We start from the raw sequence: 26,422 nt of genomic DNA, 5'->3' as shown, positions 1-26,422 counted from the left end.
TCTTCAAAGTTACTTGTCCCCATTAAGGCATCATAAATATTGAAAAATCATGAAAAATAAGAGACAAATCGCATCTTGATGCAGTTGAAATAATGCAAAACAATCACTTTAGAATCTACGAGGAGGGATAAAACTGAATACGTAAGTAGACTTAAAGTTATCTGTCAGACATTCGGGCAGGTGGAGAAAAATTTCATGCAGCCCAACATAAAAGTTATTAGTCACGGGCAGGCAGGCAGGCAGTTATTTCGGACACTGTTAAGAACAGTACTTCACTGAGGGACCGGCTGAAAAGCTCAATGTTGGATAAAACTTATTTCTAAGTTTTGAGACATACCCTAACCCCGCAAAAGACTTCTGAAAATGTTGAATTCCTGAGTTTAGTGGCTTCTTTGGTCACGCATTATCATGTTTTGCCCTGCTTCTCAGAATGTTTATTGACTGAAGTTTATTTACAAGGTCTGTTAAATCATTTGTAAGTTTTTATAGATCAAATCTGTCATTTTATATTACTCACTGCACTGGAGTGGGAGTGAGTATGGTTTTACAATCTGTCTGGACCAGACAATCCAGTGATTGACATCATCGTTAGTAACCACTAGTGCTGGCTACACCAAACCCTTGACACTGCATGTACTCTATGACAAATCCTGACAGTATTTATCTAAAAACAATTATTGACGAAATAGGATAAGAGTTTTTGCTATGACAGCAGTCTGTAATTATTCAAGTCAGGACAATCCAGTGATCCAGAGCATCAATTGAGATACGATGACATGCATCAACCAAGTCAGCGAGCCTGACCACCCGATCCTGTAAGTCGCCTCTTACGACAAGTAGGGTTGCTGAAGACCAATTCTATCCCGGGTCATGACGTGGATCAAGAGCCTAGAGTTATAAGGGGGCCATGTATCATGATCAACGAGAATGTGGATTCAACAGCCCTCAAAATCCTGGCACTACAAAACACATTGTTCCTGTGTGGGGAATCGAACCGGATCTTTGACGTGACGAGCCAACGCTTTAACCACAAGGCTACCGGACCACCCTTACTGAACTGGGAGGACTTCAGTAACCACTAGTTGGTTTTGTTTGTTTGTTTGTTTGTTTGTTTGTTGTTTAGGGTTGCTGAAGACCAATTCTATCCCGGGTCTTGACGTGGATCAAGAGCTCAGAGTTATAAGGGGTCTGTGGATCATGATCAACGAGAATGTGGATTCAACAGCCCTCAAAATCCTGGCACTACAAAACACATTGTTCTCGTGTGGGGAATCGAACCGGGTCTTTGACATGAAACAACCTTAGTCTTTGGCACAGCTATGCTCCCAAACCAGGGTTAGAAACTAACAGTGTTCGTCCACTAGTCCTTACAATGATAACATATAGCAAAACCCTTAAAAAGGGCAAATTTCTACTAGTCCTTTCAGAGCTCCAGATAAGCTTTTGGTGTTGTGGGTATTTTACCCTTGCATTTTAAAATCATCATGATCATTGGGTATCAGTAATTCTATCTGGGTATTCAAATTTCTGTTACCCACTAGTTTTTACACATGTGGGTATTTAAGTAAAATATTTAAAAACACTATTCATCTAGTCCCTGCAAACTGGTGTCGTGTGGGTTCGAGAGCTTTGTAGGACTCAAAAATACCATGATACTTCCACAAGAAAGTGTGATGGCAAATGATCATGATGTAACTATCATCGTGGAGTTTGACAGGGTTGACGGAATGCCCGTTTATAATTTCAAAATAAGTTTCTGATTTGCGAATCGAATACGCAGGGTTACTTCACAATATTTTGATGATACGCACAAGTTTTATTTTTGTAGCGTATCTGTAATGTTTGTTGCGTATTTGATACGCTTGGATTTTATTTTACTGCGTATTTCTGCATTTCTGATGCGTATTTTACGCAGATACGCAGCTTATCTGGAGCTCTGTCCTTATGATACCTTTACCATTGGGCAGTTTGGCAAGGACTATAAGACTAGTGCCAATTTCTAATGTTGCAAACCCTGTGAAGTCATGCTGTTTCTAACTCTGCACCATATGATTATAATGCCGAGAAAGACTGAATGTGAGGTAGCACTGCTGAACACCACAGTCAGCAGTTTTCCAGCTGTGTCAGCACCTGTAATTACCATGTCTGGAAGGAAACCACATCCCATAAATTGTAAAAAAAGTACCATATTCAACGTAATAAGCGCCCGCTCTAATAAGCGCCCACGGCAATATTGGCTAATATATTGGCTAGTGAACAATCCCAGCTAGCACCCCTTCCGATTGATCAATGTACACAAGCTTTATGTATTCGTGTATAAAACGTGTGTTATATGCATCCTTAATTATGGGTAATTAAATTCTAAACAAATATATCTGTTGTATATAAACATTTCAGGCTATCAGCAAAAACAACGAAACTTAAAATTTTTTAACTCTGTTGTTTTTCACCAAAATAATATTCTAATAATATTTCTAATTTTGAGAGCGCCCTGGGCGCTTATTGTGTCGAATATGGTATTTCCACATTTGCTCAATATCACCTGAAACCAATCTAAGAACATACCAGGCAAGTTGAACATGTGAAAGTGATTCAGATACAAGACAAATACCAGACCCATACCAGTGCCTGCAGAATTTCTGCTGATTCTGCAATTTCTTTTTTCTGCAATCAACTTCCTTACAATGTTAAAAATTGGCATTAGTCCTACTGTCCTTGTCAAACTGCCCAATAGTTAAGATATAAGGACAAGTGGAAATTTGCCATTATAAGGGTTTTGCTAAACATTATAAGGACAAATTAAGAAAAAGTTTTAACTGCTGTATATGTCAATCACTTTGTATAATTGTTTATCATACACACCATCCCAAATTTCTCGGAAACAATAATTCAAACGACATATCTGGCTTTAACATTAAAACAAAAATTATTTTTTTAATTGACAAAACACGAAACCTGCTCAATTCCACACCAAATAAACAAAAGAAAATTGATCAGTTTTAACAACCTCAAAGACTGCATGGCCATGTTAAACGCTTCAGCAGCTCCCTGGGTTGTTACAAAAGATGGAATGGGTTTGCAACAGCCGTATTCCTCCAATATCAATATCAGGCAGAATGTGTTACAATGGATAATATTGCAGAACAATACAGCTGCACCTAGCATTGATCCGATCAGGCGAACTGGCGAGAATGTCAACAGTGCTGGAATGTGTTTATGATATTGGAAAACTGTCATACCACGCACAAAGGCAAGCAGATCTCGAGAGGAAAGTTAATTTTCAAAATTGAAAGATAAAATTACCTGGTATTGACTTTGTGGTTAATTTATGGATTACAGGGATAAACAGACTGTGTCTCTGAAAATTGACATGGATTAAGCTTTAGAAACTACACTATCAAAAACTCAACACCCAAACCCAATTATGTTAGTTTTATTTTGACCTTAGAACTAGCCTTGTCATGCAAGGAGACTTTTTATTAAGATTGTCAAATGTCTCACAACCACAAAAACATTTGGTCAAGGGTAGGGCTGGGACGGATAACTCGGGTACTCGGGTCGAATGGGTACTGAATATGACCCGGGTACCCACAGGACTACCCGGACCCGTGGTCAGTCACGTGATATACTGTTTAACGACAAAAATTATCTAAAACTCTATAGTTATACTACAAGTCACTAATGTTCCCATTTCTTTCTGACTATGCACCCATTCCTTCTGACTTTTATATGTTTGAATAAAGATAAACTTCATGCAGTAATCTTCAGTGTTCGCATGACCAGATCGTTTTATACGTGTATCTAATACAATTTGTCAGGGTAGGCTTTTCAAATCGGACATTTTGTACCCATCTCCTGAGAGAGAGAGAGAGAGAGAGAGAGAGAGAGAGAGAGAGAGAGAGATGGGTTTAACGCCGCTTTTAACAGTATTCCAGTTATATCGCGGCGTGTCAGCTTAATGTGGGAGGAAAGCCCGAAGTGATGCAGGTCTCAGACGTTTACCACTTCGGTGAAGCCCACGAGCACGGGTATGGTGCTGACAAACCTAGAAACATAATCAGGTCGAACCGGGATTCGAACCCACTATCATAGGTTTCTGGCGTGCCCAAGGGACGCAACTCTGCACAGCGAATTGTGGCGCCTTAGACGACTGGGCCACCCGTGCCCCCCCATCTCATGAGATCACAGCGGGTACCCGGGTAGGGTCGGGTAATAGGGGGGTGGGTACCCAGCGTTAGAAACTGGCACTAGTCCTATAGTCCTTGCCAAACTGCCCAATGGTAAAGGTATCATAAGGACTAGATGAAATTTGCCATTATTAAGGGTTTTGCTGTATGTTATCATTATAAGGACTAGTGGACGAAAACTGTTAGTTTCTAGCCCTGGGTACCCGGATCGTAAATTTGGACTCTTCCCAGCCCTAGTCAAGTGCCAGTATTACTAATGGCTAAACATGCTAAATCGTGTGGAAAAAAGCCATAAACATAACACACAAAAAATGCAAGTGATGGTTATCATATGTTATCACTATTGATATTATTTTATTTATTTTTTTCAACTCCAACTTTTGAAATGACCAACACTGACCCTTGCAATACTTCAGATATATATATATCATATACCAGAACATACATGATTCATATGCTTTAATAGCCGTATTGACTTGCCAGTCAGTATGCATATGTGCATTCCTGGTATATAAAAAGCTAAGTGTTCCTGCTGTGTATATAGTATATAATGTAAGTAGCACAACTGAGAGAACTAACATGACCACATTACTGGTTAGTCATTATATGTTTATGTTAATGGAACTAACATTACAAATAAATTATGCTTGCCATAAAAGGCGACTATGCTTGTCGTAAGAGGCGACTATACTTGTCGTATGAGGCGACTAACAGGATCTGGTGGTCAGACCGGCTGACTTCGTTGATGCATGTCATCGATCCCAAATTGCGTGGATTGATGCTCATGATTTCAAACACTGGATTGTCTGGTCCAGACTCGATTTTTCACAGACCGGTCATATCGCTGAAATATTGCTGAGTGCGGCGTTAAACAACAAACAAACAAACAAAACATCATGATTCACAGAATAAACCAAAAACAAACAAATGATCTCATTTGCCTTCAGATACTTTGTATAATGTTCTGTGTGATAAATAATGTTCAACATTATAACAAAACACAGGTTTAAGGATGTGTCAGAGACCATCTGTCAGCATCCCTAGTCATGCTAGGTTCCGATGGTTGTGGGTTTGAATCCCACTCCGATTATGATCCTTAGTTTGTCAACCTCCATCAGTTGCAGACGTAACGTGTATGCGAGATGGGTGCAGTTCGCGGTAGTCAGTGAAGCGCTTGACATTTAGCATAGATCTTTAAAGAAGTGGCCTGCTTATCCATGTCATCATTACATAAGCAAAGACATAGTATCACAACTGCCAAATTTCAATTTTCAGAATTGTTTTTAGATTACTTGAGAGTTTTCATAGGACAATATGCACTTCCCAAACCAACGGCTAATCAAAATGTACAACGTATACAATATGATACTTTCATCAATTTTACAACAGGTGACTATGGTTTGACTTCAATGCACTATTTTAAATGATTGATATTTTTGTCAACAATCAAAGAAACAGTCACTACAGTAAACTTCATTTATAATTAACACGCTTATAACAAACTGACAGATATAGCCAACTGTTTTTTGGGGGTCCCATCCACACACATGTAACAAACTGACGGATATAGCGAACTGTTCTTTTTGGGTCCCATCCACACGCTTATAAGAAACTGACAGATATAGCCAACTGTTTTTTTGCTGGAATATTACTAAAAGCGGCGTAAAACCAAAATCACTCACTTTTACCTTCCATGTCAAATATTTGACTTGGTCAAAGTTGTTTTGATTTCAATGTACCCCATTAATATGGAAGCCTTTTAAGGCCATTTGTTTTTTTTGGGTTTTATGATACTATCTTGAAATTTCAAGATACTAAGTTGAAATTTCAAGAAACTATCTTGAAATTTCAAGAAACTATCTTGAAATTTCAAGATACAGAAATTGAAATTACAAGATAGTTCCGAATTTTAAAAAAAAAAAACATGGCCCTTAAAGGCTTCCGTACATTACTGAACGATGTTAGGAAAATGTATACACCGCTGTCATGGTAACAAGCATTTGCCGATCCCTGTGATCTCAGCAATTCAGCGAAATGTTGAGTAATGGAAACTAACAATGACTACAGATCACTGTACATGAACATGATGCGTGGAGGCTAAACATGAACATATTGTCATTTAGAGCTTCACGGCATTATGCTTTGCACCTCAATCTTCTTTTGTTTACAAACTGCGGTAATTGATAAACATGGCAGTAAGGTAAATTTGTTGTAGCATCATCCCTTGGGGATACTAAAAGTTGTCAGCCAATCTCACGGGAAAGGTGAGGTGAAATGGGGTTTAACGTCGCGTCCAAGATTATTGCACTTATATAGCAACGTGTATGCACGTGTGTGTGTTTGTGTGGCAGCTTGTACTAGTCCGGACTGATGCCGATTTATAGTGCTAGCTCACTGAGATACCATGCTGCAGTTTAACATGAATACCCCACTCAGACACAGTATACTGACTCCGAGCCGACCAGTCCTTGTTTTAGCCCCTTAATGCCGGACAGGGTAACAACAAGTACCCTCTTTTAACGTCTTTTGGTATTATGCGGTCGAGGATCGAACCCCGGACCTTCCGCACTCCGGGCGGACGCTCTACCACTAGACCACGGAGGCGGTCATCTCACAGGAAAATGGTGTGATGTATCCTCTGTGTATCCATGCTCCCCGAGCCGACAGTCGGCATGTTTAAACAACAAACATTAGGGCTGGGACGAGTCAAAATATACTACCCGGGTACCCACTGCAGATCTGAAGAGTAGGGAACAAAATGTCTGATTGGGAATTGTTTTACCCCAGCACTGCCCCAAACTATTTAGATACATGTATCAAATGATCAGATCATGCCTACAATGAAATTCACTGAAGCTTTATCTTTACTCAAACATATACAAGTCGAACCGAATGTGTGCATCGTCAGCAAGAAATGCGAACATTTGCGACTTGTAGTGTAACCACTGAGCTATAGTGACTTTTTGTCATTAAACAATATATCACTTGACTAACCACAGGTCCGGGTAGCCCTATATATGCTGTATATATTGACTGAAGCTTTATCTTTACTCAAACATATACAAGTCAAACGGAATGTGTGCATCGTCAGAAAGAAATGCGAACATTTGCGACTTGTAGTGTAACCCCTGAGCTATAGTGAGTTTTTGTCATTAAACAATATATCACTTGACCATGTTGACTAACCACGGGACTGGGTAGTCTTATATATGCTGTATATATTGACTGAAGCTTTATCTTTACTCAAACATATATACAAGTCAAACAGAATGTGTGCATCATCAGAAAGAAATGCGAACATTTGCGACTTGTAGTGTAACCACTGAGCTACAGTGAGTTTTTGTCATTTTGTCATTAAACAATATATCACTTGTCACGGGTCCGGGTAGTCCTATATACTGTATATATACTGAGAACCAATACCAATGGAAAAGTACCGGCCAGATGTGTTACCTTTCACAAGTACATTCATCTAAAATGTCAACAGTCAATCTTGACTACAGACCTGTTAACTGAAGCTTGGTGTGTTCAATGTTCAATGAATTTTGTTCGACCATCCGCTTCTCATCGTACGACCTGGGCCGTAGGGTCTTGAATCGATCATGCTCTATTCATAGTCTTGAATAAGTATTTTAACGTTGATAAAAGTACAAAAGAAGAAGATCAATTAAGATCAAAAGAGTTGCACAGCATTGTGTGACAAATGTCATCCTCCTAGAATACCATCGTGTTTCTCTTCAAGGGGGATTAGCTAACATCAAATGTGTTGATGAAGACACTAAGTGGTTTGAGTGGTCAGGCAAACACTTCACTTGAGCAGCACCACACAGCCTTCATACTGCTGCCATGTTTGTATGTCTTTGTGAAAATGTGGCAGTGTGACAGTTCGACAGGCTTTCTGGCATAGGACCCTGACGTTTGACGACATGACATTCGTGCATCTGAATACAACTAAGAAGCACAGGACTGGCTATCTCACAATTCACCATCCTACACAAGCATCAGTAATGTTCCTTTTCTTGTTTGCTCATGTTCGGCTTTTATGGATCCAATGAGTGAGTAATTAGGGACTCCCACTTGTTTTAGGGTTTTGTCTGGACTTTGCAGAAAGCTATCTTAGCGCTACGATTATCGTAAGTCTACATCAGAGTATCAGAGAAACGATCAATGTAGCTTTAAGATCACATTAACTGGACCCTGCTCAGAGGCCATATTCGGACCAAGTCTGAAGCTCTGAAGATTTTGTCCTTTAGCATGTCCTCTGTCAGGTGATCACCGAATTGTGCAGAAAATCCAGTTTAAAGGTATAACCTGCCAGCATGGGTACACTCAGCACCAGCCAGAAGAAAACAGCACGAGTGCCCGAGTCAACATTCAGCAATTCAGGCACAAAGGGACCCCATCTACATGAGGTGAGGTGAGGTGAGGTGAGGTGAGGTGAGGTGAGGTGAGGTGAGGTGAGGTGAGGTGAGGTGAGGTGAGGTGAGGTGAGGTGAGGTGAGGTGAGGTGAGGTGAGGTGAGGTGAGACATCGCGTCCAAGATTGTTGCACTTATATAGTGATGTGCATGCACGTGTGTGTGTGGCTGCTTGTACTAGTCCAGACTAATGCCGATTTATAGTGCTAGCACACTGAGATACCATGCCGCAGTTTAACATGAATACCCCACTCAGACACAGTAAACTGACTCAGAGCCGACCAGTCCTTGTTTTCGCCCCTTAAGGCTGAGCTCCAGGCAGCGTAACAACAAGTACCATCTTTTAATGTCTTTTGGTATGTCATTTGTCCAAGCTTATTATGATGATTACAGCATCCCCTGCCAGTGCATCATGGGAATATTCATCCCAGAATTTCCTCAGCTCGGTGCTGACCGATTCCATGTGCATTACCATGTGGCCATATACAAAGACTGCATGAATGAGCCTTCTGACAGGGCAGAACAAGGACACATACAAGTGTGACCCCAGTGGAATTCTGTGAGATTTCACGTGATTCAAGCAATATAACATAGTTATTGTATCCTGTTCATCGCTTCACTACCTTGGTCCTCTGGTAAGATCTAAGGGCAGAATAGGAACCCAGTACCGATGCTTCCAAGGGCAGAACAGGTACTCAGTCTCCGCTGCTTTGAGCAACATTTCAGTAACATCACGGCTGGGGACGCAAGAAATAGACTTCACAAATTGTACCCAGGTGAGAAATGGAACTCGGGCCTTCGGCTGACAAGCGAACGCCTTAACTACAAGGCTACCCAACTGCCCTGCTTGCAAGGACAGAACAGGCATCCAGTCTCCATGCTTGCAAGGACAGATAGGTCCCCAGTTTCCATGCTTGCAAGGACAGAACAGGTCCCCAGTCTCCATGCTTGCAAGGACAGAACATGTCCCCAGTCTCCATGCTTGCAAGGACAGAACATGTCCCCAGTCTCCATGCTTGCAAGGACAGAACAGATACCCAGTCCCCATACTTGCAAGGACAGAACAGGTCCCCAGTCTCCATGCTTGCAAGGACAGATAGGTCCCCAGTTTCCATGCTTGCAAGGACAGAACAGTCCCCAGTTTCCATGCTTGCAAGGACAGATAGGTCCCCAGTTTCCATGCTTGCAAGGACAGAACAGGTCCCCAGTCTCCATGCTTGCAAGGACAGAACATGTCCCCAGTCTCCATGCTTGCAAGGACAGAACAGTCCCCAGTCTCCATGCTTGCAAGGACAGAACATGTCCCCAGTCTCCATGCTTGCAAGGACAGAACAGATACCCAGTCCCCATACTTGCAAGGACAGAACAGGTCCCCAGTCTCCATGCTTGCAAGGACAGATAGGTCCCCAGTTTCCATGCTTGCAAGGACAGAACAGTCCCCAGTTTCCATGCTTGCAAGGACAGATAGGTCCCCAGTTTCCATGCTTGCAAGGACAGAACAGGTCCCCAGTCTCCATGCTTGCAAGGACAGAACATGTCCCCAGTCTCCATGCTTGCAAGGACAGAACAGTCCCCAGTTTCCATGCTTGCAAGGACAGAACAGGTCCCCAGTCTCCATGCTTGCAAGGACAGATAGGTCCCCAGTTTCCATGCTTGCAAGGACAGAACAGTCCCCAGTTTCCATGCTTGCAAGGACAGAACAGTCCCCAGTTTCCATGCTTGCAAGGACAGAACAGGTCCCCAGTCTCCATGCTTGCAAGGACAGAACATGTCCCCAGTCTCCATGCTTGCAAGGACAGAACAGTCCCCAGTTTCCATGCTTGCAAGGACAGAACAGATACCCAGTCTCCATGCTTGCAAGGACAGATAGGTCCCCAGTTTCCATGCTTGCAAGGACAGAACAGGTCCCCAGTCTCCATACTTGCAAGGACAGATAGTTCCCCAGTCTCCATGCTTGCAAGGACAGAACATGTCCCCAGTCTCCATGCTTGCAAGGACAGAACAGGTCCCCAGTCTCCATACTTGCAAGGACAGAACAGGTCCCCAGTCTCCATGCTTGCAAGGACAGAACAGGTCCCCAATCTCCATGCTTGCAAGGACAGAACAGGTCCCCAGTCTCCATGCTTGCAAGGACAGAACAGGTCCCCAGTCTCCATGCTTGTAAGGACAGAACAGATACCCAGTCTCCATGCTTGCAAGGACAGAACAGGTCCCCAGTCTCCATGCTTGTAAGGACAGAACAGATACCCAGTCCCCATGCTTGCAAGGACAAAACAGGTCCCCAGTCTCCATGTACACAATCACAGTGTAGTCAGTCAGTCATCTAGGTCACATTGACCTCTTGAGGGGGATCAAGCCTGGAACATGTACTCTAATGGCCGATATGGTGAGCATTGGTGTATGCCGAGTACAATGACTTGGTATGTAATTCATGTAACAAATGCTATGGGATGTTACCATGGACGCCAAGCGAGGAAGCCCAATCCAAAGGGGTTGACTTGAGTCTGACTTCAAAATACAATTCCTGAAACACGTTCAACACAAATCCAAACAAAGGATGCCAAACCTGCTTAAAAGTTTCAATCTTATCAGTCCATTAAATATATTTGTCTGACCTGAACAAAATCATAGAGCTAAGAAGATCGGGTCATATTAATGTTTGTGTATAGTCCAATTATACACCACTGGGAAAATCCTAAGTTTTTTTTCAGAAAGTGCCATCGATGCCAATGCTTGCTGCCAAGTAAAGACTTCTTGGAGAGCCTTGTTGAATCCATGATGCTTTCCCCTGGGATGTTATCAACCTGATGGTAGACTAAATCACTTGAGGTTTGAAAAAATGACTCATTTCATGATTGTGAAACATTTCTTGGAATTCAATTTAAACTAAGTAAAATTTATTTTAGAATCTGAAACTAACTGCAAAACAGTCAATACTTTATTTCTTTAATAAAAAGTCGCAAATGTCTCAGATTTTGTGGGAAAAAAGGACATTTTCAATTTAAAGACCTGATAGAAACTCCACAAAAAATATATGTCCCTTATTTTACTCTTTAAAGCAATTTTCATGAAAATTCAGTTGGTGAAATTCTATTTTAACATGAGATAAACATGAAAGAAATGCCTGATAAGCAAGATAAGCTAATCTAAGAAAGTGAACAGGATTTTTTTTCACAAAAGTAATTTGGGGATGCATTGTTGAGGAAATTACTTCCTCCATCGAAGTGAGACTTCCTCCATCTCCTGTTTCAGCTATGATAGCCTGTTTCAGCTATGATAGGAGGGTGAGTTTCAGCTGTAATAGGATGGTGAGTTTCAGCTGTAATAGGATGGTGAGTTTAACTTTCAGCTGTGAAAGGAGGGTGAGTTTCAGCTATGATGTAAGGGTGAGTCAGCTGTGATAGGAGGGTGAGTTTCAGCTGTGATAGGAGGGTGTGTTTCAGCTGTGATAGGAGGGTGAGTCAGCTGTGATAGGAGGGAGAGTTTCAGCTGTGATAGGAGGGTGGGTTTCAGTTGTGAAAGGGGGTGAGTTTCAGCTGTGATGTAAGGGTGAGTTTCAGCTGTAATGTAAGGGTGAGTTTCAGCTGTGATAGGAGGGTAGTTTGAGATGTGAGAGGAGGGTGAGTTTCAGTTGTGATGTAAGGGTGAGAGTTTCAGCTGTGATAGGAGGGTGAGTTCAGCTGTAATGGGAGGGTGAGTTTCAGCTGTGATAGAGTGAGTTTCATCTGTGATGTAAGGGTGAGTTTCAGCTGTAATGTAAGGGTAAGTTTCATCTGTGATGTTAGGGTGAGTGTCAGCTGGGATGTAAGGGTGAGTTTCAGCTGTGATGCAAGAGGGTGTTTCAGCTGTGAAGTAAGGGTGAGTTTCAGCTGTGATGTAGGGGTGAGTTTCAGCTGTGAAGTAAGGGTGAGTTTCAGCTGTGATGGGATGGTGAGACAATCTATGCAAACAGTCACCTACTTGCTCTACACTACACTAATCCCCATGCAGGGACGGTTGTTCAGTCAAATGTTCTAGAGTGTAGATGCCGTCAATCAATAAAGACTTTACACGTGGCACAAGCATGGTGCGGAAGCTCAATGGACTAAAATATTTATGCATAAACTTGTTCCATTTTATATGTGACTCCATCAATGAAATGTCCAGGACCGTAACCTTCCTGTTCTCAAGCAAATAATTATAAAATATGTGGTTGAAATGACTCGATCTTGATCCTTTTTAAAGATAGCCCTTAACAAGTTTACAAGCTGTTTTATATTTGATACTAGTACTGGTCATTATCAGAACTGACCAGTACCAGACATATTTATTCCAACCAGTCCTGTACTGTACAGCTCGTTTCTAGAATTGACGAGTACTGGTATACAGGACATTTGAGGTCAGCTTCCAACTCATAAACATGTAGAGCCTATCTTGATGGCTGGCATCCCAGTGAGTGAGTGAGTGAGTGAGTGAGTGAGTGAGTGAGTGAGTGAGTGAGTATGTGAGTGAGTGAGTGAGTGAACCCTTGTCGGGAATCGAACCCAGGAGTGAGTGAGTGAGTATGTGAGTGAGTGAGTGAGTGAGTGAGTGAGTGAGTGAGTGAGTGAGTGAGTGAGTGAGAGCATGGTTTTGCGCCGCTTTTAGCAATATTCCAGCAGTTTCACGGCGGGTGACACCAGAAATGGGCTTCACACATTGTACCCATGTCAGGAATCGAACCCAGGAGTGAGTGAGTGAGTGAGTGAGTGAGAGCGAGCGGGCGAGCATTGTTTTGCGCCGCTTTTAGCAATATTCCAGCAGTATCACGGCGGGTGACACCAGAAATGGGCTTCACACATTGTACCCATGTCAGGAATCGAACCCAGGTCTTCGGCATGACTTTAACCACTAGACAAAAAGCAACTGTTTTTGTTATATCTCAAATGTCCACAAAGTAAACAGGTAAACCATGCATAAACGTGTCCCTGCGCATCAGTTGTGTGAAAGATGCTGATTTCTTTTGGGACTTTCTTGCATATTTGCTTAAAGGTGCTTCTCCGATAATTATCGATACTAGATCAATATTTAGTTAGCGATAATCGATCTCTATAGTCTATAGTCTATATCGCTAGCCAACCCCAACTCCAAGCGAATCATGATGTCCATCCCATCTACTGTGTCACGCTGTAGTGTATGTGACAAGTGTCACTGCACACAAGCACTGCTGCTGCCAAGGTCAAGCAATTTCATCAAAAGATGGCCTATTTTCCAAGTAATACACACATATACAAAATACATTATTTATTCCACTTGGTATACCATGCTAGAACATTACATATGGAGATTCCAACCCAGAGGTCAGCTGGGAATACAATACCTGAACGTTTGGCTAGTCTGAGGAATGATAATATACAAGGAACATGTGATGATCCGGGTTAGAATGTGGTCTTCAGCAACCCAGACTTGTCGTAAGAGGCAACTATGCTTGTCGTAAGACGCTACTAATTGGATCGGGTGGTCAGAAAAACTGACTTGGTTGATGCATGTCATCACATCCCAATTGCGGGGAGATCTTCATGATGTCAATCACTGGATTACCTGATCCAGACCTGATTATTTACAGACCGCCGTCAAATAGCTGCATTATTGCTGGGTGCAGCATTAAACAACAAACAAACAAACCATCATGATAAACACCATCAGAAACTTAACACAGTTTTCCTTTTGCTCAAAGCTGTAATGTGATTGGACAGCAATTCTCTAATCATGTCAGTCAAATTGAATTTAAAACAAAGCAATGGAAGCAAATTGGTCCAGAGTATTTATCATGATAACATGGATAAATAATACCCTAGACTATCGAGGATGACTCACAGCATCAGAAATTGGCACTAGTCCTGTAGTCCTTGACAAACTTCCAAATACTGCGAGTCTTCGCTCTAGCTGATATATTTTCTCACGGGTTCATAATTCTATATACACCGATTCACAAGAAGGCGCTTCGTTGTTGATGGCAACATATAACGATCATTATGAGATTAAAAAAAGACAAGAGAAATAAAACAGCTTCCCACATTATGAAAGTGGATGACTGGTTTGTTAAATCTTTATTAGAAATAATAATGGCTTTTTCAATATAATTCCAACGTTTTTCATCTTCTATTATTGAATATCTGCGAGTGCCGGCACATGTCTTGCAGTCCGACTTCGCAGTGTTTTTATGCCTTTCACTTCCTGGTTCGCCTTATCTGGGGGTCATATCACTTTCTTTTGTATTTCAATGGTCAAGATAATACCTCGGCTTATCTATGGGGTCGGCTTATCTGCGGTCATATACGGTAGTTAAGGTATTATAAGGACTAGCAGAAATTTGTCATTTTTAAGGCTATCAGCGTTAGAAATTGGCACTAGTCCTGTAGTCCTTGCCAAGCTGCCCAATAGTTAAGGTATCATAAGGACTAGTAGAAAACTGCCATTTTTTAGGGTTTTGCTATATGTTATCATTATAAGGACTAGTGGACTTAAAATGTTAGTTTCTACCCCTGCCTATGCTATTTGATATCATCACAAGGACTAGTGGACTACAACTGTTAGTTTCTACCCCTGGCTATGCTATATGATATCATCACAAGGACTAGTGGACTACAACTGTTAGCTTCTACCCCTGGCTATGCTATATGATATCATCACAAGGACTAGTGGACTACAACTGTTAGCTTCTACCCCTGGCTATGCTATATGATATCATCACAAGGACTAGTGGACTACAACTGTTAAATTCTACCCCTGCCTATGCTATATGATATCATCACAAGGACTAGTGGACTACAACTGTTAGTTTCTACCCCTGCCTATGCTATATGATATCATCACAAGGACTAGTGGACTACAACTGTTAGCTTCTACCCCTGGCTATGCTATATGATATCATCACAAGGACTAGTGGACTAAAAATGTTAGTTTCTACCCCTGGCTATGCTATATGATATCATCACAAGGACTAGTGGACTACAACTGTTAGCTTCTACCCCTGGCTATGCTATATGATATCATCACAAGGACTAGTGGACTACAACTGTTAGCTTCTACCCCTGGCTATGCTATATGATATCATCACAAGGACTAGTGGACTACAACTGTTAGCTTCTACCCCTGGCTATGCTATATGATATCATCACAAGGACTAGTGGACTAAAAATGTTAGTTTCTACCCCTGGCTATGCTATATGATATCATCACAAGGACTAGTGGACTACAACTGTTAGCTTCTACCCCTGCCATGCTATATGATATCATCACAAGGACAAGTGGACTAAAACTTGTTAGTTTCTACCCCTGGCTATGCTATATGATATCATCACAAGGACTAGTGGACTACAACTGTTAGTTTCTACCCCTGGCTATGCTATATGATATCATCACAAGGACTAGTGGACTACAACTGTTAGCTTCTACCCCTGGCTATGCTATATGATATCATCACAAGGACTAGTGGACTACAACTGTTAGCTTCTACCCCTGGCTATGCTATATGATATCATCACAAGGACTAGTGGACTACAACTGTTAAATTCTACCCCTGCCTATGCTATATGATATCATCACAAGGACTAGTGGACTACAACTGTTAGCTTCTACCCCTGGCTATGCTATATGATATCATCACAAGGACTAGTGGACTACAACTGTTAAATTCTACCCCTGCCTATGCTATATGATATCATCACAAGGACTAGTGGACTACAACTGTTAGCTTCTACCCCTGGCTATGCTATATGATATCATCACAAGGACTAGTGGACTACAACTGTTAAATTCTACCCCTGGCTATGCTATATGATATCATCACAAGGACTAGTGGACTACAACTGTTAGCTTCTACCCCTGGCTATGCTATATGATATCATCACAAGGACTAGTGGACTACAACTGTTAAATTCTACCCCTGCCTATGCTATATGATATCATCACAAGGACTAGTGGACTACAACTGTTAGTTTCTACCCCTGCCTATGCTATATGATATCATCACAAGGACTAGTGGACTACAACTGTTAGCTTCTACCCCTGGCTATGCTATATGATATCATCACAAGGACTAGTGGACTAAAAATGTTAGTTTCTACCCCTGGCTATGCTATATGATATCATCACAAGGACTAGTGGACTACAACTGTTAGCTTCTACCCCTGGCTATGCTATATGATATCATCACAAGGACTAGTGGACTACAACTGTTAGCTTCTACCCCTGGCTATGCTATATGATATCATCACAAGGACTAGTGGACTACAACTGTTAGCTTCTACCCCTGGCTATGCTATATGATATCATCACAAGGACTAGTGGACTAAAAATGTTAGTTTCTACCCCTGGCTATGCTATATGATATCATCACAAGGACTAGTGGACTACAACTGTTAGCTTCTACCCCTGGCTATGCTATATGATATCATCACAAGGACAAGTGGACTAAAACTTGTTAGTTTCTACCCCTGGCTATGCTATATGATATCATCACAAGGACTAGTGGACTACAACTGTTAGTTTCTACCCCTGGCTATGCTATATGATATCATCACAAGGACTAGTGGACTAAAACTGTTAGCTTCTACCCCTGGCTATGCTATATGATATCATCACAAGGACTAGTGGACTACAACTGTTAGCTTCTATCGCCGACTCACTGTTTATAATTGATTATTTGCCTACCCACTGGCCCCGACGCTACACTGACAGCCTACAATAACCTGATCTTCCCGTACCATCAGAATATGTATGTTGTGAACACTGACACAGTCAACTCTCTCCAACACCTATCACATATTCATTCCACTCTGTGCAACATTCTGTTGGTATTATCATTATTATTGGGTGTGTTGTTAATAGCACTAATAACAGCATCAATGAATGCCCTGCTATTACAGATGTCCTGGATCAGTGGTAATGAGAGCTATTTCCTGTAGTGGCAAACTGGAAGTGTGATACTGATAGCCCAGAGTGGCCGAGGCAGATTCCACTCAACATGTCATGTGTTCACATTGGGGCTGGAGTGAGTGAGTATGGTTTGACACCGCTTTTAGCAATATTCCAGCAATATCACGGCGGGGGACACCAGAAATGGGCTTCACACATTGTACCCATGTCGGGAATCAAACCCGGGTCTTTGGCGTGACAAGCGAACGCTTTAACCATTAGGCTACCCGACAGCCCCCATTAGGGCTGGAACAAGTCCACATTTACAATCCGGGTACCTGACACCCTATTACCCGGCCCTACCCAGGCACGTGCTATAGGTCTCAAGATCTGGTACAAAATGTCCGATTGGGAATTGTTTTACCGCAACCCTGGTAAAAACTGTTTATATAAATGTCATCAAGCAATATATCACGTGACTAACCACGGGTCCGGGTAGTCATGTGGGTACCGGGGTCCCACTCCGGACCACCCGACACGAGTACCCAAATAACCCATCCCAGGCCCAGCTAACACACGGAATTTCAGCTGAGGATCTTCTCCCAAATGAGAAACCACATTAATCAATGTTAATTATTCAATTAATGTTCTATTTTCATCAATTATCTGTAAGGCAAAACTCTGCTATAATTAATTGAATACAGGGATAGAACTTCATTTTTTATGCGTGCCACAAGGCACTCAAACAGATTTAGGGGTGCCCTTTGGAGCCAAAGTGTGGCACAAAAAATACTTTGATTCTTCTTCAATCTAAGTTAATGTCATTTCACCACAAGCTAGAAAAGCGCTGTCATTTAGAAACTCTTCCTTTTTTCATTGAGACTGATAACATTCTATTTCGTTTCTGAATCCCCCAGTTTGTTTTTTCATCCATGCTGTGTATTCAGTATTTTTTACATTCAGAGAAAGAACACTTGGCGCTGGGTTCGTTACTTGGTCGATGGTAGGGCGGTGCATTGGCCCACAAATTGTATTGCAATATGTCTGTATACCAGTGTTCGAAATACCTGCCTGCCCGACCGTCCGAGACGGGTTGATTTCAACTCGGGCTGCCAGATTTTCAAATCCCCCTGCCCGACGGTCGGGTTATATTTCACATGTGAAAATATTCTAAATATTTCCCGATGATAAGCATTAATTCACATGTAAAGATGAATGATAAAATGTAACCAAAAAGAAACCCTGTTAGCTTATCCTGAGAAACATATGATTATAGTGGGCAGGCAGGTTTTGGTCAGGGCTGGCAAGTATTTCAGTTAGCCAGTCCTGTGGTCTGGCCAAAATTTTTGGGAGTTTCATACCCTGTGTATACAGTATAGGTCTGTATAGCAATGCTTATCGCGATATATTGGGAGCTACAGTGATTGTACATAAAGATCCTATTTTCTAAATACTAAAGTAAATATGATCGCCACCATTTTGTAGTCATGGATTCAGTGGAAAGAAAAATCAGTTCCACCTTTCTGTCATTTTGTCTGTCAATTTCAAAGGGAAACATCACCTGTGAATTAATTTCTCGTTATATTTTAGGTGAATTGATACAAATAATCATGATAATATGAAACCTGTTATGTATTTTTTACCCCAAAATATTGGTACAGAGAAAATATTGCAATATGTATCATTTGAAAAGCATATAGCAGTTATATCAGTTTCCGGTAAGACCTTGCAGGCCTAGTCGATTGCATGTCATCGTACCCCTTGGATCAATGATCATGACGTCAATCACTGGATTGTCGGATCCAGATTTGTTGATTTGCAGACCCTCATCATATAGCAGGAATATTGCTGACTACAGCACTAAACCACAAACAAGATGAACACTGGTTTCGTATAAAATACATCAACAGGTATTTAACAAAAAAATAATCATAAATGAAAAAAATTGTCATAAGAATGATACTTAACTGACTGTCAAAAAAAGGTTCTGTATTCAATATAATATTAATAAGCATTCCAACATTGTGGTTTCAGAGAAATCAATATTCATGACTTTCAGCAGTTATCCTCCTGAACACTTTCCCGGTTGACAGATGAGACGTATGAGGCTGTTCACTGTTGACAGAGATGCATGTGATGGCACTAAATAATCAAAGCAAGGATAAACTGAAACTCTCAATTCCTCGAGGGACCTACAGATAGGTTACCAAGTTGTCATTACTGAGTTTGACATCAGAATCTTGTTTGTTTGTTTGTTGTTAACTGCTGCACTCAGCAATATTCTGGCTATTTGACGGCAGTTTGCAAATAATTGAGTCTTGATCAGTCAGTCCAGTGATTGACATCATGAGCATCAATCCATGCAATTGGGACACAATGACATGCATTAACCAAGTCAGTGAGCCTGACCACCAGATCCAATTAGTCGCCTCATACGACAAGCATAGTCGCCTCTTACGGCAAGCATGGGTTGCTGAAGACCTATTCTACTCCGGATCGTCACGGGTCGACATCAGAATCACTAGTGGATCCAGGGAGGGGGTGCAGGGGGTGCGAATGCCCCCTTTTTTCAGACACCTTACATGTTAAGTATGTTCTTGGCACTTCATGACTTAGGTATTATATATCGTGGATCATATCGAAGCTCATGTGTTGTTTAAGTGCTTCATTTCACCTTAAAGTACTTACAGTATACACACAGATCTGTACGACAAAGGTTTCACTGATTCTGTATGACAATGGTTTCACTGAGTCTGTATGACAATGGTCTCACTGAATCTGTATGACAATGGTTTCAATGAATCTGTATGACAATAGTTTTACTGAATCTGTATGAAAATGGTTTCAATGATTCTATATGACCATGGTTTCACTGAATCTGCATGACAATGGTTTCACTGATTCTCTATGACAATGGTCTGATTCTGTATGGCAAGGGTTTCACTGAATCTGTATGACCATGGTTTCACTGATTCTCTATGACAATGGTCTCACTGAATCTGTATGACAATGGATCCACTAATCATGTATGACCATGGTCTCACTGAATCTGTATGACAATAGTTTCACTCAACCTGTATGAGCAGGTTTCAGATTCTGTATGACAATGGTTTCACTGATTCTGTATGACAATGGTTTCACTGATTCTGTGTGACAATGGTCTCACTGCTTCTGTATGACAATGGTTTCACTGAATCTGTATGACAATAGTTTTACTGAATCTGTATGAAAATGGTTTCAATGATTCTCTATGACCATGGTTTCACTGAATCTGCATGACAATGGTTTCACTGATTCTCTATGACAATGGTCTGATTCTGTATGGCAAGGGTTTCACTGAATCTGTATGACCATGGTTTCACTGATTCTCTATGACAATGGTCTCACTGATTCTCTATGACAATGGATTCACTAATCCTGTATGACCATGGTCTCACGGAATCTGTATGACAATAGTTTCACTGAACCTGTATGAGCAGGTTTCACTGATTCTGTATGACAATGGTTTCACTGATTCTGTATGACAATGGTTTCACTGATTCTGTATGACAATGGTCTCACTGAATCTGTATGACAATAGTTTCACTGATTCTGTATGACAATAGTTTCACTGAATCTGTATGACAATAGTTTCACTGATTCTGTATGACAATGGTTTCACTGATTCTCTATGACAATGGTCTCACTGATTCTGTATGACAATGGTCTCACTGATTCTGTTTGACAATGGTCTCACTGATTCTGTATGACAATGGATTCACTGAATCTGTATGACAATAGTTTAACTGAATCTCTATGACAATGGTTTCACTGATTCTGTATGACAATGGTTTCACTGAATCTGTATGACAATGGTTTCACTGAATCTGTATGACAATGATTTCACTGAATCTGTATGACAATGATTTTACTGAATCTGTATGACAATGGTTTCACTGAATCTGTATGACCATGGTTTCACTGAATCTGTATGACAATGATTTCACTGAATCTGTATGACAATGGTTTCACTGAATCTGTACGACAATGATTTCACTGAATCTGTATGACAATGGTTTCACTGAATCTGTATGACCATGGTTTCACTGAATCTGTATGACAATGATTTAACTGAATCTGTATGACCATGGTTTCACTGATTCTCTATGACCATGGTTTCACTGAATCTGTATGACAATGGTTTCACTGATTCTGTATGACAATGGTTTCACTGATTCTGTATGACAATGATTTAACTGAATCTGTATGACAATGATTTCAATGAATCTGTATGACAATAGTTTTACTGAATCTGTATAAAAATGGTTTCACTGATTCTCTATGACCATGGTTTCACTGAATCTGCATGACAATGGTTTCACTGATTCTCTATGACAATGGTCTGATTCTCTATGGCAAGGGTTTCACTGAATCTGTATGACAATGGTTTCACTGATACTCTATGACAATGGTCTCACTGATTCTGTATGACAATGGTTTCACTGAATCTGTATGACAATGGTCTCACTGATTCTGTATGACAATGGATTCACTGAATCTGTATGACAATGGTCTCACTGAATCTGTATGACAATGGTCTCACTGAATCTGTATGACAATGGTTTCACTGAATCTGTATGACAATGATTTCACTGAATCTGTATGACCATGGTTTCACTGATTTTCTATGACCATGGTTTCACTGAACCTGTATGACAATGGTTTCACTAATTCTGTATGACCATGGTCTCACTGAATCTGTATGACAATATTTTCACTGAATCTGTATGAGCAGGTTTCACTGATTCTGTATGACAATGGTTTCAATGAATCTGTATGACAATGGTTTCACTGATTCTGTATGACCATGGTTTCACTGAATCTGTTTGACTGTTTCATCAAGCAGGGTGCAGATTTGCTTCAATCAATGCCAAGCCTCTAATACATGAAGAAATTATCGTGACTGCGATGGAGCTTTAGTCAGTCTCAGATAATCACCAGGTCGATTTGTTTCAACCAACTTCCCCCTGTCATTAACTAAATTATACTCATCAAGGCGGATGATTAACATTTCCTGTTGTCAAAGTTGATCTTGTGAAAGACACATCTCCAGAACCAAGAGACCTTGGGAGATAAGTTAATCCTCTACACAATTAAACATCATTATTCCAGTATGTACTTATCCCTGTGAAATCCTGCACATCTAGACGGGACCGTTCCTATTGAAATTACAGGTTTACAGATTACTGGGTAAAAGAACCAAAGGGTCAGTCACGAACTAGCAGACTAGTTGATGTGGATAACAGAAATTATTTAGGATTCCTTGGCAGGCAAAACGGGAAAATAACTCTCTAACTCTGAGTTCTTATTTTCATAAATCCAGGATATTAACATGGTATTTTGACACTGCACTTCCAATTTAATGTAAAACTAAGTATCAATGCAACGTTCTGTTCACGGGCCCCATTATCAGTGAAAGACTATTCACCTCTACAAAGCCATAATTGTGTGTGTGTGTGTGTGTGTGTGTGTGTGAGAGAGAGAGAGAGAGAGAGAGAGAGAGAGAGAGAGAGAGAGAGAGAGAGAGAGAGAGAGAGAGAGAGAGAGAGAGACGTGGTCATGTATTGATATTTGTTGATATATACTATTACAGTTTTATTGAAGTCTTGCCATATGTTTCCTAAAGTGAGACCGTCAAACATCAAACCTATGTCCCATGTCACCTGGGTCACGTCTGTGTGTATACAGTAAGTAGGGTGAAACAAGGCACTTAAACAACACTTGGCCTTCGATATGATCCACGATATATAACACCCAAGTCATGAGGTGCCAAGGACATAGTTAGCCGGTAAGGTGTCTGAAAAAAGGGGGCATTCGCACCCCCTGCACCCCCTCCCTGGATCCACTAGTGATTCTGATGTCGACCCGTGAAGAACTGGGGTAGAATAGGTCTTCAGCAACCCATGCTGGCTGTAAGAGGCGACTATGCTTGTCGTAAGAGGCGACTAATGGGATCGGGTCGTCAGTCTCGCTGACTTGGTTGATGCATGCCATCGTGTCCCAATTGCGTGGATCGATGCTCATGATGTCAATCACTGGATTGTCTGGTCCAGACTCGAATATTTAGAGACGGCCGTCAAATAGCTGGAATATTGCTGAGTGCAGCATTTAACAACAAACAAACAAACAAGATAATGATGTCAAACTCAGTAATGACAACTTGGCAACCTACCTGTAGGTCCCTCGAGGAATTAAGAGTTTCAGTTTATCCTTTCTTTGATTATTTAGTGCCATCACATGAGAGAACCGATGGCCTTGTGGTGGCCAAGAGTACAATGTCTTTTCATATAACATGAGTGAGTGAGTGAGTGAGTGAGTTTGGTTTGAGCTTTTAGCAATATTCCAGCAATATCACAGCGGGGGACACCAGAAATGGGCTTCACATATTGTACCAGTGTTCGAAATACCTGCCTGCCCGACCGTCCGAGACAGGTTGATTTCAACTCGGGCTGCCAGATTTTCAAATCCCCCTGCTCGACGGTCGGGTTATATTTCAAATGTAAAAAGATTCTAAATATTTCCCGATGATAAGCATTATTTACATGATGTATTCTAGGATATTAAATACAAATCTGACCTAAAAAGTGTTTGCTATTTCTTTTCTTGCATTACTTCACGTTCAATGAATTTGATTTAAAGTTTTAATTAAATTATCCTGAGAAACATATGATTATAGTGGGCAGGCAGGTTTTGGTCTTGGCTGGCAAGTATTTCAGCTAGCCAGTCCTGTGGTCTGGCTGAAAATTTTGGGAGTTTCATACCCTGATTGTACCCATGTCGGGATTTGAACCCGGGTTTTCGGCGTGACGAGCGAACGCTTTAACCACTAAACTACCCGACCGCCCCTCATATAACATGGGTTAGATAACATAACATTAATAATTACACTGACATTAATTAGGAATTTTTTAGTTCCAATCGAGGAAGTTTTACAGCGGATTTGTGCCTGACTATCAGCTTCAGGGCAGATCACTCTACACTGGAATAATGCTACCGGCAGGCTGTTTCTCCGATGCAGCACAATTATTCAGCCGTGTCATGGAGCTGCATGCTTACAAAGCTACAGATGGTTATCGTATGATCCCATTATACAGCTATACACCATGTCACATACTCATTTCCATGTAACCACACATTTCTGTTTACCTACACAAATATAGATTTTTTTCTGAGGTTTCTCATTGTATTACACATGTAGATAATCCATACCCTCTTCAGATATTATTTATGATGGAACCTACTAAATTGAAGTTCACGAGTTCACAATCATACCTTGTCGTTTGAAGCAATGTGTCAGAATGTCACCATGACTCCCTTCATGAGTCAGTCCTTATCCCTAACATGTTACATACTTCGATATTCTAAAGAGAAAAAAATTAAAATATTTGTAAATCATTTTTGCGCAAACGTTAACTGATGAGGTTATCTTACATCCCATAATTTCATCAGCAGAATCTTAACTCATAAGCCACAGGTCCTAATGATATCCTTGTAGACACTAGAGCTGGGACGAGTCCAAATTTACTACCCAGATACCCACCCCTCTATAATCCGACCCTTCCCGGTACCCGCTGTAGGTCTCAAGAGATGGGTACAAGATGTCCTATTGCAAACTGTTTGACCAGAGATCTGGTAAAGTGTACTTAGGTGCACTGCAAAATGATCTGGTCATGCATACACTGAAGTTGACTGACGCTTCGTCTTTATTCAAAAATATATGTCAGAATGAATGCATGGATAGTCGGAAAGAAATGCGAAAATTTGAGACCTCTTGTGTATTCACAGAGTTCTAGGCCTAGATACTTTTTCTCATTAACAATATATCACATGACGAACCACTACCTACTCAGGACCCTGTAGGCTAACCCAAGTACTCGAGTTACCCATCCCAGCCCTGATAGACAGGCTTCCAAATCTAGTTATTTGAATTTTCGGCAAGTCCATGGATACTTTAGATGTTAACATCACTGCCCCGTATATAATGACTGCAGCAATCTCTGCAGTAAGTGACCATGAATAGTATATTTGATCCTGGAATTCTCACGCCTCTATCGTTCTACAAGAAATGGCCATTCCACTCAACACCTCCAAATGACCACGAGCATTCTCTCAATAGACCTAGTGCTCCCGTTGATGCATCTAAGTTTCGAGTGTGGGTGATTGTCTTGCAGGTACATGTTATTGAATACTGCAGCTGGCCGTCAGAATGAATTTGTCGCGTGCAGATATTGAAATGTAGGACCGAAGAGCCAGCCTCCATCATTCATATCGGAAACCTGGCGTTCTGCCAGTTTACGAACCACTAAAGCACTAATACCATATACCAAGTTAGAATGAATACAACTGTTTCAAACTGGTTTTGCGTGGACAGTCAGGTATGCTGGAATGTTTTCCATCGATTACCCTTCGGTAGTGATGCCTTCGCTGTTTACTGGTATAAACGCAGGCTCTTTCGAACAGCCACGATGCGCTTTACACTCGCACCTGGCGAAACACAAACTGACTTCAAAAACATCGAGACTTACCTAATGACAGACAATCATACAAGATGCTTTCAAACGGTGTTATAATCCATTAGAAATCGCGAGTACACATGACATTCAGGTATCCAGTCCGCGGCATACTTGTACTGTTAATATCCCACTGTCATTTGTGCACAGCGCTACACACAACTATTGTGACCGATACATATGTTCCCTGTGAAATACTATCCGCCCCGGCAGCTCTTCTATGCGATCGATGCCATGCACGGATGGTTTTCGTCGAGGACAAACGTCCGTATGTGACAAGGAAACCTGTTTGGATAACGAAGCCACAAGACTAAACCGTTTTTTATAGGGGTCGCGAGCAGGTCGAGCAAGAGGAAGAGCTAGATATCGGATGTCTTTTGTTGAGGCAAGTG

General features: G+C 41.2%; 1 protein-coding gene across 4 annotated transcripts in view; it reads right to left on the bottom strand.

The window, feature by feature from the left end:
• LOC124112825 (anoctamin-7-like) overlaps positions 1 to 26,207 on the bottom strand; it is a 148,018-nt gene extending 121,811 nt beyond the window's left edge. For all 4 annotated transcript variants that reach the window (XM_048385382.1, XM_048385383.1, XM_048385381.1 and 1 more), the window contains exon 1: positions 26,046 to 26,207. The gene's annotated coding sequence lies outside the window, so the exon portion shown is untranslated. The remainder of the gene's footprint in view (positions 1 to 26,045) is intronic.
• Positions 26,208 to 26,422: the final 215 nt, after the last annotated feature.

Source organism: Haliotis rufescens, unplaced genomic scaffold, assembly GCF_023055435.1.
Source record: "Haliotis rufescens isolate VD_foot unplaced genomic scaffold, xgHalRufe1.0.p SCAF_58, whole genome shotgun sequence".
Lineage (NCBI taxonomy): Eukaryota > Metazoa > Mollusca > Gastropoda > Lepetellida > Haliotidae > Haliotis > Haliotis rufescens.
Note: the sequence above shows the minus strand (reverse complement) of the source record. Positions and strands in the feature narration are given on the sequence as shown.